The 12,137-nt window shown below is 38.6% G+C and overlaps 1 long non-coding RNA gene across 1 annotated transcript in view; it reads left to right on the top strand.

Annotated features, from left to right (window-relative positions):
• Nucleotides 1–10,034: 10,034 nt before the first annotated feature.
• LOC136438867 (uncharacterized) overlaps nt 10,035–12,137 on the top strand; it is a 29,269-nt gene continuing 27,166 nt past the window's right edge. The window contains exon 1 of the long non-coding RNA XR_010756473.1: nt 10,035–10,141. This is a non-coding gene — a long non-coding RNA (uncharacterized lncRNA). The remainder of the gene's footprint in view (nt 10,142–12,137) is intronic.

A 12,137-nucleotide genomic window follows, 5' to 3' on the forward strand; every position in this document is an offset into this window, starting at 1 on the left:
TGAACCGGGGCTGGCAAGGGTAAAGCGGGTGCGTCTGACCTCTGCGCACGACTGCGGCCGTCTGATTACCTCCACGCACCCTCATGAATAAGAGAAATTACCGCTCCGCCGGCCTGAAGTTCTGAGTTTCACATCAGGCTATTTGTTTTCCCAGACAAATTTTTATTGGTCCTGGACGAAGTCTTAAAGTTTTTAAGCGGTGCTAAGAGACTACAGTCAAACCTGTACAAGAGAAATTACCGCTCAGCCGGCCAGCAGTTCTCAGTTTCATATCAAGCTATTTGTTTTCTCCGACAAACTGTTTTGAGTATCAGAGAAAAGACTAACTTTGAAGTTAAGAGCAGTGATAGAGACCACAGTCAAATCTGTACATGTGACCTTACCTTATGCAAAAGAGAGATTACCGCAGTGGCTGCAGTTCTGAGTTTCTTTCACTCTAACTTTAAGTTCACTGTTTTCACGGTCACCTCCGTACCACCAACTTATCATCACTGTGAAAAAAAACTGTTGTTATTATTGATGATTCCATCACACATCCGTTCTGTAAATCACTTGCCGCCACCGCGAAGTTAAAGTTCAGTGAAAATGTCCATTTTCCTCATACCTTGAAATTTTGCTACCGTGAAGATATAGATTGTGGTACGCTTTATGCGGTGGAAATTCTAGGGTTAGGATGTTTAACTACAGTAAGATGCACCGACGATCGTCGCTTTGCACATCTGTGCATGGGGGTAATGCAGGGTTTTCGTACGCCACTCTTTTCTTCCTGACTGTCTTGATTAATTGCATCTATTTGCTAATACCAGTCATCTGTCTCTCTACCGGCTCTAAAGCGATGGAGTATGGAAGGGGGTTTGACAAGTTGTAATACCCGTCTGTCAGAAATGCCGGCGGCTTTATTTTTACAAGAGGGGGACATGACAGTCCAAGTTGGCAGGGAGGAAGGCATTAGGTTCAGAAACGGTCTCGAATGTCTCGACCACCCAAAGTGATCTGCATTGTAGGAAGTTGGTTGTGTTGTTCTAGCTACCAGGGCTTGAAATTTAGTTTGTGGAAGAGGTACACTGGTGCTAGCCTGGGTGCCATCCTATTTCTACCGGGGGCTCCTGCACTCGTTACGGTAACCCTTTTTTAGAAAACCTTACTTCAGAGGTTGAATCTTGGAATTCTAACTAAATTCTAAGCAAGTAATACAACAAAGGTTTTATCGTTTTTTCTGAATCTTGAATCTTTACATACATAACCCTACACAAATATCTAGGTACACCCACAGTAAACAATTTGGTGCACAGGGTCCAAAAAAGTGCATATGCACCCAGTATTTTAAGTCATTGAGTAATTACTCTTTATGACAAAGTTTGGACATATTAAGAACTTTATTTGTATCCTTAGTATAATAGATAGTTTTTTTTATTGTATCATTCCCTGGTTATCAGTCATTAAGAAAAGTGTGACAAAGTCATTAATGGACTGTAAAATATTTGATTTGGCAGTACCCTGCTGGACAGGTTTGTCCATGGTGCTACTTTCACAAAGACAATTTGTTCCGCCTTTTGCATGGGCTTTGAGAAATTGTCTATTTACAGTAACAGCATTTCCTCTTGTTTGTGTTTTAGCCAGCTAAGGAAGTACTGTACTTTTATCTACAAGGGTTCAGAAGTCTCATGCACAAATATAAGATGAAAGTTGGTAAAGCCAGGTAAATTTAATTTCTTGGTTTTGGCTTTAATATGCTTCAATTTTCAATTTGAAAAATTGGTCATAAGAATCATCTCTAAACGTTTGGTGTAAAGTCCTTGTCATCTTAGTTGTGACAGTTTTTCCACCAAAGTGTGTGTGCTGGGAACTCTGCTATCTATGCGATAAGTACCTCGTAACGCACAGCACGTGAAGCACTGATTCAATCATGCTAACGTTGGCCGATTTTTCCATCATTTTAATGGAGCCACTAAAATGCATAACTTTGTTTTCTTTACTCATAACTTTGCCAATTTCCGTGATATTTCTTTATACAGAGATATAAAATTGCTCCAGGTAGAAATGAGCCGTATATGCGGAGATAGTGTCCATCGTAAACCATTTTATTGGATATGAAATGGCTAGATATGCACAAATCTTTTTTTCTGAATTTGTACTTGGCCGTAGGCTTTTAGTCAATTGAATTTCAGCAAATTCCTCTTTTTTACTGTTTGCTATCTGCAAAATTCATGTTCGTCATTTCGCTTTACCTCCCTCATTGTTGCATAAACTTTTCATGAGATGAATTCATACAAAACATCTTCATCTGATTACTGTTGTCTTCAAACAGTTATAAATGGAGACGCTTTTAGATGCCATTCTCAGCCTCTAAACCATTGTTTTACATCCCATCCGAGAAGACATCCCAAACGGAAGCCAGGTACTCATTTCCCTATGTGGACTAAGTAAATTTGTGCCATCATAGAAGGGCATAACACTGGGACCTTCTTGGGATTAAAACTCATACTCAGAACCTTAAGATTCTGAGTCTACTATTCTCTACCAGGTTGGTAGTAGAATAGTAGAAATCGACTGGAGAAGTTAACTTCTGTTTGCTGCAAAATGTACGTCTATGGCCAATTTGCACCTTTTTTTCCAGTAACCTATGGAATCTGGGAAACTTATAACTAACCCTAACCACAAGGCCCCATTATATGCCACATTTGTTTCAAATTATTTGATTATTCTACTCTTCATCTTCAATAATGTCTATCACAAGAGACATTAATAGTCAAAATCTTCTTTCTCAAGGATAGTCAGCCTTCTGGGGGGTAAAACTAATTAGGAATCAGACACGTTGTGTTCTCTGCAGCAGTCCGCGTTGGTCTGGGCCGTGTCTGTAATGCAGTTTCTGGTAGCCTTCTCAGTAGAAACCCTAGCCCCTTGGTTTTATGTCCTTTAGATTGACTTTCAACTCACTCATAGCCCCAAACCCCCCCCCCCCCTAACCTCTGTGTGGCACAACAACATCGTCTCTCGGACATCAACGATAAATTTACTGTAATCAAAATCAATTTTATTGATAGCATGAATGTATCATCAAATAGAATTCTACCAATAACAATTATTGCCTTTTTGACGTCCACTTCAAACAGTAAAAAATAACTTACTCCCAGTTAGAAAGTAAAGAGAATTGTAGAGCCTATGAAATGAATGAAATTCGCGTCTTTCTTTGATAAAATGTGAGATAAAAAGGCAGATGGCCAGACCACACCCTAGCATCACAGATATTACTTTTTGACATTTTCCTGTTGATTTCCAGTGGGGGGAATATCATGACACTGGAGCTAACTATATAATCACTTTAGGGAATGTGTGCGCTCCTTTAATCGCATAAGCACAGGAAATAAAACGTCTGCCTAGTGTATGATTAGTGCTTCATCCGTCTAATTGAGCGCGACAGAGGCGTATTAGCAGCCGGGAACTTCAAAAGGATGCTTATCCTTGTAACACCATGGGTTAACAAGTGGTTATGTGTGAGTCACAGTTGAACTTCCCAGGGAGATTCTGTGGCCTCCACAAGGCCTTCCTAAAGGAGTAAAGGATCGTAACATTCGGCAAAAAAGGGATATTTGTGAGTCACAGTTGAATTTTCCAGGGAGATTTTGTTAGCAAGGGCTAACTCATGAATGAATTTTGAATGATCTGTTCTTTTAACCAGCTTTGCAATATGCTAGAACAGTTGCCATATATGACACCAACGTCATGGTCATTGCTTTGCCTCTGGTCTATGTGGACAGGTGGTCACAATAGACAGAATTGCTTGTACTAATGGGAAAAATTCTCTAAGACACCAATAAAATATGGTCATATTGGCTGTCTATTCTACATAGTATCTGCAAAGTGCAGAGGACAGGAGGAGATATTTTGATAATCTTTGATAATATAGTCCTCAGTTTTATAATTGTTGTAAAGACTTCAAAGAACAAAGTTGAACTGTAGTTTCCAATACAAAAACAGAACTTTACCTAAATTTCCAACTGTCCAACTCGATTCTTTACTAAGGAATGAGCAATCCACCACCTCTTTGACTTCACATTATGCAGGTAGGAGTCAGTGAGCAGTGGATTATAGATAGGGGTGCTATAAAATTTCTGCAACTTATGGTCCACAACTCACCGAGTCAGCTGTTCTATCTGCATAATGTGACGACACAGAGGCAGTGGATTGCTCATTCTTCGACAAAGACTGCAGTAATCTGTTGTACAGTCAAAAAATTTAATGTTGGAAATTGTAGTTCAACTTTGCTTTAGCTTAATATTTGTAGCACGGATAAGGGGGGCCTTAATATTTACATGAATTTTTCTATGAAATTCATACAAATTTTACGGAATCCATACGATCCACTACTAAGAAACATACCAATTTTACGGAACTCATACTATTCTTACTACTAGTAGAACTTGTATGAATTCTATGTAAAATTTGTATGAATTCCAAAAAACTCTATTAAGTAATACAGTATCTTAATAGTAAATCTGTACATGTATTCTGTAAAATTCATATCTCTTTTAGTAGTGGATTGTTTTAATTCCGTGACATTCGATGTAAGTTGTATGGATACTTAGGCACCCCTGCAGATGGACTTTCAAGCTATTAGCCTAACCTCCACAGGCATGTGCTTTTCCCAGGTCACAAAAGGTACCTGACCTAGTTTTCATCCCTCACAACTAAATCTGATTAAGTATGCAGGACATTACATCATCCTCTGTGTCTGACTCTTTCGACATGTTTTTGTCACGGAGGTTAGATGCAAAAACAGTTCAGCCAAATTCCTGTTCATTGTACAGTCAAAACTGCCCAAGAAGACCACTAATTGGAGGAATAAAATCTGGTCTTTGTGGACAGGTGACCACCATAGACAGGATTCCTAATGCTTGTGTCAATGGGGGAAAATTATCTAAAAGAGACCACAGGCGGGTCCTTATGTAAAGGTGATCATCACTCGTACATGTTTGACTGGCAAAGGCCTCATACTTGCATGGTAGCTAGTTTGAAACAGGTGGTTACATGCAGTTCCAGTGGCTGCATGAATTTGCATACTAAATGTGGATTTTAAACCTTTGTTCTTGGCGTACCATGCTGGAATGCCAAATGATTATGAGTTCACATTGCAAGAGACATTCTAAAACTAATGGACACAGTGATTTAATAAAATCATATACTCAGGGCTTATTAAGTTATTTGCATAATTAACAAGGATGTAGTGAATAGAATGTTGCATGACGATGACCTAATATGTACAGGTTTCAACCATGTGTCCTCCAACGTAATCAATGCATGAATGCATGGTATGCCCTCAAGCTACTTGTCCTGCTTTTCAGCCGCCCACCTCAAAAACAGGACAGTCAAGGTTATGGTACTTATCACCAATATGCTGCACTCTTGATCTGCGACTGACATCATGTCATTGACATTTAACGGTCATTAGCGACTAGGCTGGGATCAGACTTCTTAGGCTCAGCGACAAGGATGTAAGCTCGTCGGATTAACACCCGGGCATTTTGTAACAGTGTCTGAGCACGGTTTATGCAGTAGCATCTGTTATGTTGAAGTTCACAACAAAATTATGTTCGGGACTTGAACTTTGAAACATGGAATAATTCAAAACAACAGCACGGCCAGTGAAGCCTAGTAAATTCTCAGATTTTCATGCATTTTACTTCAGTAAGCTTTACTATTAAAAAGGGAATCTGGCACACTTACAGTATTTCAGCTATTGGCCATGCACCCATCTTTCCACAAAAGTATAGTTATACGGATAATGTTGTAAATAGCCGCATCTGTACCCAACAAAAGCAGACATTGTCCGCGTACAGACGTTCGAATCTACTTCCAGCGGCGCCTAAGTGCAGTTAAACGTGACCTCGCTGTGGGTCGACTGAGTCACATCGCACCTTTTGTGAAGACTCTGTGCCCATTGTACCCTGCTAGGGCATGGCTTTTACACGGTGTCGACCCTGAACATGAACCCTAGCACCCCCCATAGTGCGTGAGCTGTTCTTCAACTGTGGCATGAGGCTGAATAATTTTGAGCACTCATTTACAAGAGATCTAGAAGTCTGTACATGAAAGCTTGAAGGTTTGAAGATGCAAGGGGTTTCTAGGAACTCAAGTTTACATGTCATTTTGATGAATTTTAACGGAAGAGTTCAAGTGAATTGTAAGCCGTATAACAATAGCAAACTGAAGGCTTGTTCTTATGTAAATCCTTGCCCCGATTTTCAATCTGGAAGTTTGAAGGTTTGAAAACATAAGGGGTTTCTAGGAACTCAAGTTTGCATGTCATTTTGATGAATTTTGACGGAAGAGTTCTAGTGCATTGTTACCCGTGAAACAATAGCAAACTGAAGGCTTATTCTTATGTAAGTCCTTGCCCCGATTTTCAACCTGGAAGTTTGAAGGTTGGAAGACATAAGGGGTTTCTAGAAAATCAATTTTACCTGTCATATTCTTTCTTTTTTCAAATGAAGAGGTCAAGTGCAGTATTGCCCCTGTAACAACACGGAACTGAAGGCTTATTCTTCTGATTTTCAAATCCGTTCTATTAGTTGTCACACACCCCAGTTGACAAGGCATGTTCGTACTGTGATCGGATGTTTACAATTCTGTCAGGGATTACAAAGTCTACACATACAGCTAGGATTACTGGTTACAAGGCTGAAAGTGTGCACCAGACAAGGGGACAGCTTAAAGTGGACTTAAACCCCTCCAGCATCGGAAACCAAACTCCTTGAGTCACTTATCTTTGAACCCAAACATGGCCTTTTCAACTTGACCTTGGGTAACCCCATTCTTGGGATTCCCATCCTTGACTGGAGGTATTTTAATATGGCCTGGTGGAAGTAATATCTGCTGCAGTGTAAGAGAGCACAGACAAAAGTGTTAAGTCCTTACTCTGATAGTTGACCTTGGGGTATATACTTCACATTTTGGGCGACATCAAGTTGATTTCATGGCTCTTGGATTCAATTTTGTCAAGGTCAGATTCGTTGCTGCTATTTTGGGCCCAATGAAAATGTCATTTTCAATTAAGCAGACGCATCCCTTCGTACTTGGACAGAAATTTGCTTGTTTGGACGGACAAACACTTCCCCCTGTCCGTCTGAAAAATCTGAACTTCATGACATATAATTGATGAAAATGTATTTTTGTTAAGACGACAAATGTTTAGGGAAAATTAACAACATGGACTCCCAAACAATGAGTAGGACAGAAACAACTTGAAAGCTGGAGACAGCCTTCAGCAAAAACAGATTGGAATTTTGAAATGTGTGTCCATCACAAACAGTAATGTTCTGTCCAGGTGCAGGAGATCCTGAACAAAAGTCATATTTAGAACAAAAAATTGAAGATCTCAAACCTCAGTAAAATATTTTTGGAAAAAAAAAAAATTATTTTGTTAAGTTTTTGTAAATCAGAAAATCCTGAACAAAAATCATATATATATTTAAAACAAGAAATTGAAGATCTCATACCTCAGTGAAATATTAGACAAAACAAAAAAAATTGGAAAGTTCTTGTAGATTCTCTTCAAACTATAAAACAACCATGTCCCCACATTACATGCTCCACGTTTGGGCTAATGCAATCCTCGGGTTCCTGACTTTAAGCCAAAACGTTCATTTCCTGCCAGCCTGCAGAAGAAATGTGGACGCCAGCCAGCTCAACCTTCCCATCCTGCCAGTCTCTGGTTGAATTTGAACTGATCGGGCCAGCGGGAATAAACCTGAATGCACACCAAGACAAACAAACAAACAAACAGACTGAAAACCTCTGTTTTTACGGAGGTGATTAGGATATATAGACTTAAGTTTTCATCTTTTTCAAGGGGATTCAAAAAGAGCAAAAAGGCACCCTCATTTACCTTTAAAAATGTTGCCAAAATGGAATGTCATGTTATAAATTATAAAACAAAACAAAACAAAGCAGCTCAGAACATGAGAAAATTCAGAGCAGCTTTGAAATTCAGAAGTGGTGATTTATTTTAGACATCTGGCAGGAAGGTGCATTGACTTCAAGGCTGAAAAACGGCCTCGGTGGACTCCATTTTTGTACAAGGTCAGCTAGCCTACCAGATAGGCTGTGAAGTGGTTTTTATTTGCTGCTATCAAATTTTGTAGCCAGGTTAAAGTCAAGAGTTTGAGTTTGTGGTCAAAACAATAAATAGCAACACAATGGAAATACCAGCACATGTTCATAAGTTTAATGAGTTAAGCTATTGGTTGAAAAGGGATTCGAAACACCACAAACTTGAAAACACTGCTGATATTTCAGCAGTGCCCAAACCATTTCTGACAAACTCTGCATTGTACCCAATATTGTATTTCCAATTTTTGAGTCAGCAACAATCCAGTTTGTAATACTGTAGCACTGGGATGTGAAATAAACATCAGAAAAATGAGGTTCTTCAATATTCTTTTGAGGTTGCTCACTAGTTTGTCAAGTTTTTTGTATAATCTCTAAAAATCAGAGAACCAAGAAATTAAATTGGTGTGGCCTAACTTGGAAGAAAAAAACAGCATAATACAGAGCTATGATAATGGTACCTGGAGTTTTGAAATGGTTGGTAAAAAGAAACGTCCTGGCGCCCTCAGATAAGATACCTCATGGTTTCTGAGATTGCAAGGTCATCAGCCCCTTATGTAAACAAGCTGATCTAATAGTATTGTACATGAGCAGAGAGATTGTCCAGCCTGAGTTAAACAATATTGGCTGACGACCTTGTTAAACAGTTATTTGGACCGTCAAGGTCGGACATGCTTGACCGCACTTGACCGCACTTGACAACAAAAGAACAGCTGTGAAAAGAACAGAGATGACGAAAGTGGTGGTCGTTGATCACTGTCACAAGCTGCCTGGAGTACCTTTTCAGTGACGTCATCAGGTGATGAAATATGATCGTTTTACCATCAAAAGCAGTGTTGTAGCCAGCATGTCATCTGACAGAATTTTGTCGCTCCCGACGGACAAAAATATTGCCCAACCTGTCATTTTTGACCACGCCTCCCCCCAAAATAAAACTGAAACCCTTGTGTAACTTTTTTAGTAAAAGAGTTGTCATCAAACTAAGCTTAATCTACCGGCAAATTTTGCCCCTCAAAATGCAGGAAAGTGTTTAGATTTTCAGAGGGTTAAGATTTCAAAATTATTATAGGGGAGCATGCCCCCAGACCTCCTAGGATTGTCGCGCCTTTGGCACTCAACTGGATGTTCCGTCAAACAAAATTGAGCTGATGGGTACAAATTTCAGGCTGGCTAGAACACTGATCAAAAGTCTTGTTTTTGCTGTGCAACTGTTTTCATGATGAATTGACTAGTTCGCATTTCTATTCATTTGCGTCACAAGATACATCTTTGCTGCTTTCAATTGTGATAACGTTACATGGACTTGTTGTAACGCACTACATAGCACAAACACATGCATATAACTAACCCACAGCACTGATGGGTCGATTGTTGCTGACTGGAATACCAGACGTGTGAGGTGGCTGATATTCAACAGCAGTCTTTGAACTGATGAGGTGAATTGGGACAAGACCTTTGAGCAAAAGGTACAATGTGCTTTTATTTAATGTATTGTATTTTTGTATACTAGTACTTTAATACCTTACATGTTTAAATTCTATACAAATGCCACAGAAATTTAGCTTAAGTAAAATTCTCTTAGCACACAGACAAAAGTGTACCTAGAAGTATGAAATTCTGGTTTGTAAACTAGTTTTGTGGTAAAAAGTTAGAACTATGTCAATTTTCTTAAATATATGTATTATAATAGTGTTTTATTAATGAGGTATAGTGGTAAACAGCAGAGGTATTTGTATGTCACCACTACTTGTATTATCTAACATCAAAATAATTTCTCATTACAAGCAACTGGATAAAATACTATCCAGTTGCTTGAGTAATTATTTTTGGTGTATCTTATCACCTGGATTTCTAACCTTCATCAACGTATCTAACTCATGATTTATTTCCATTTGCAAAAGTTTATTTTGAGTTTAAAAAAAAAATATTCATTTATGATACGTTGCAGAAGAGCAGAATGCTGCTAAGTTCTCTACTGTCTTGGAGTTGTTGGTTGGAGATGGGAAATTCCTGTGTCTTGGAGGAAATGACAGAGGTATGTCATCATCTTTCCCTCTCTCTATATTTAAAAAATCTGTATAGCCGATATAACTTCCCTTCGGCATAACACACCCCCAGCATGCGGCACAACAGCAGCTGGTTGTATTACACTGAACGGCCTGTCACACCTAGTCTTTGCACATCTGACAAAGCATTGTTTTAAAGCTGTCAAGTCAAAAGAGAGGATGCTCCTACAGTACTTGATGGCAACGAGTTCCATTCTACGATGGGAAAATGATTGTTTCACACATCAGTCCTAGTTTGATAACTCTTCAATGACTATTTCTTCTTTCTTCTCTTAATGTTTCTAATATGTTGCTGTCTTCTGTTGTGTTGGATTTCTCAACATGCACATAAGAAAGAGCAGTTCAGAAATGGTCTTTGACAAAATGATTACGGTAACTTGAATGGTAATAGACACAGTCAGTGATGAAAGATAGCGGATGCTGTCTGAAATGCTGACCGTTTACAAAATCTATCCAGTCGCTTGAGCAACTTTTGTATTGTCTTGTGTGTCTTATTATCCTGGATGTCTAACCTTTATCGACGTAAGAGCTACATGTACTATACCGGTTTCCCTCAACCCTGCAAAGTACAAATACTTCTTTTTGAATAGTCATTACACTTTGTGTGGGTCCCAAACATGACTGGAGAAATTGCTTTCTACTTATAGTTTTCAACAACAACTGTTATTTGAAAAATGTAGCATAGAAATGTTATGTTCTCAGAAAATGGTATTTCCCAGACATTTCCTGATGAATATACAGTATTCGATTTGCATCTCTTGCAAGGAAAGGTGTTTTCATCTAAAGCCAAATAAAATTCTGTTTCTGAATAAGAAATATCGCTATTTTTATTATCATATAATACTCCTTCCTTCAGAAAGTTACCAAAAGGTTATTTTTAAGGTTTTTGATATCTGTTCTTTTCTGGTGTTTTTAAAAAGAATTGTAATGTTTTTTTTAGATGAATCACACTCAGTACTCAGCTGCTTTTTTAATGTTTTTATATCAAATATCATGATATTATATAATATGATATGTAATATATTGTAATATACAATATAATATAATATAATATAGAATAATGATAATGATATACTGTATTATTTTTATGCCATATGATATATCATGTCTTCTATCCTTATGGATTTGTCTGGTAAATAAGGATATATGACTCCTTGCTACTTGGTTGACGAATGTTGCACTATTGTCAGTATCATACCATCCGACATTCACATATGAACGATGACGAATGTTACACTATTGTCAGTATCATACCATCCAACATTCACATATGAACGATGACGAATGCTACACTATTGTTAGTATCAAATGACCATAACTGCCAGAATTCTGTTTGAATGGAGAGAGTGTCCAATGGTTGCAGATAAGGCAGTGGCCTGATGATAACCTCCGTAAATGTGGTTTTGACCTACATCTGTCATTGTCCGCAAAATTCTGTGTCGTTTTTACCGGGCAGCATTATTTTTTTCCTGATACAGTCAAACCTGTACAAGTGACCATGCACACAAGGACAACCTGTCCATTGATATACAGTCAAACCTGTATGAGTGACCACCTCTACATAAGGAACACTTGGCCATTGATAAATGAGTCAAATCTGTACGAGTGACCACCTCTACATAAGGACCACCTGGTCATTGATAAACAGTCAAACCTGTACGAGTGACCACCTCTACATAAGGACCACCTGGCCATTGATATACAGTCAAGCCTGTACAAGTGACCACCTCTACATAAGGACCACCTGGCAAATGTGACCGCCTTTTGGTGGCCCCTTAGATGATTTTTTCCCATTGACACAAGCATAAAGAATCCTGTCTGACCACGTGTCAACATAGACCAGATTTTATTACTCCCTTCAGTGGTCTTCTTGGGCAGGTTTGACTGTTTTTATTTAGTTTTTGTCTTGAAATGCTGTCATTGATTTGACATTTTCATGACCTAGAACTTGTTCGATCGAAAATT

This window comes from Branchiostoma lanceolatum, chromosome 7 (assembly GCF_035083965.1).
Source record: "Branchiostoma lanceolatum isolate klBraLanc5 chromosome 7, klBraLanc5.hap2, whole genome shotgun sequence".
NCBI lineage: Eukaryota > Metazoa > Chordata > Leptocardii > Amphioxiformes > Branchiostomatidae > Branchiostoma > Branchiostoma lanceolatum.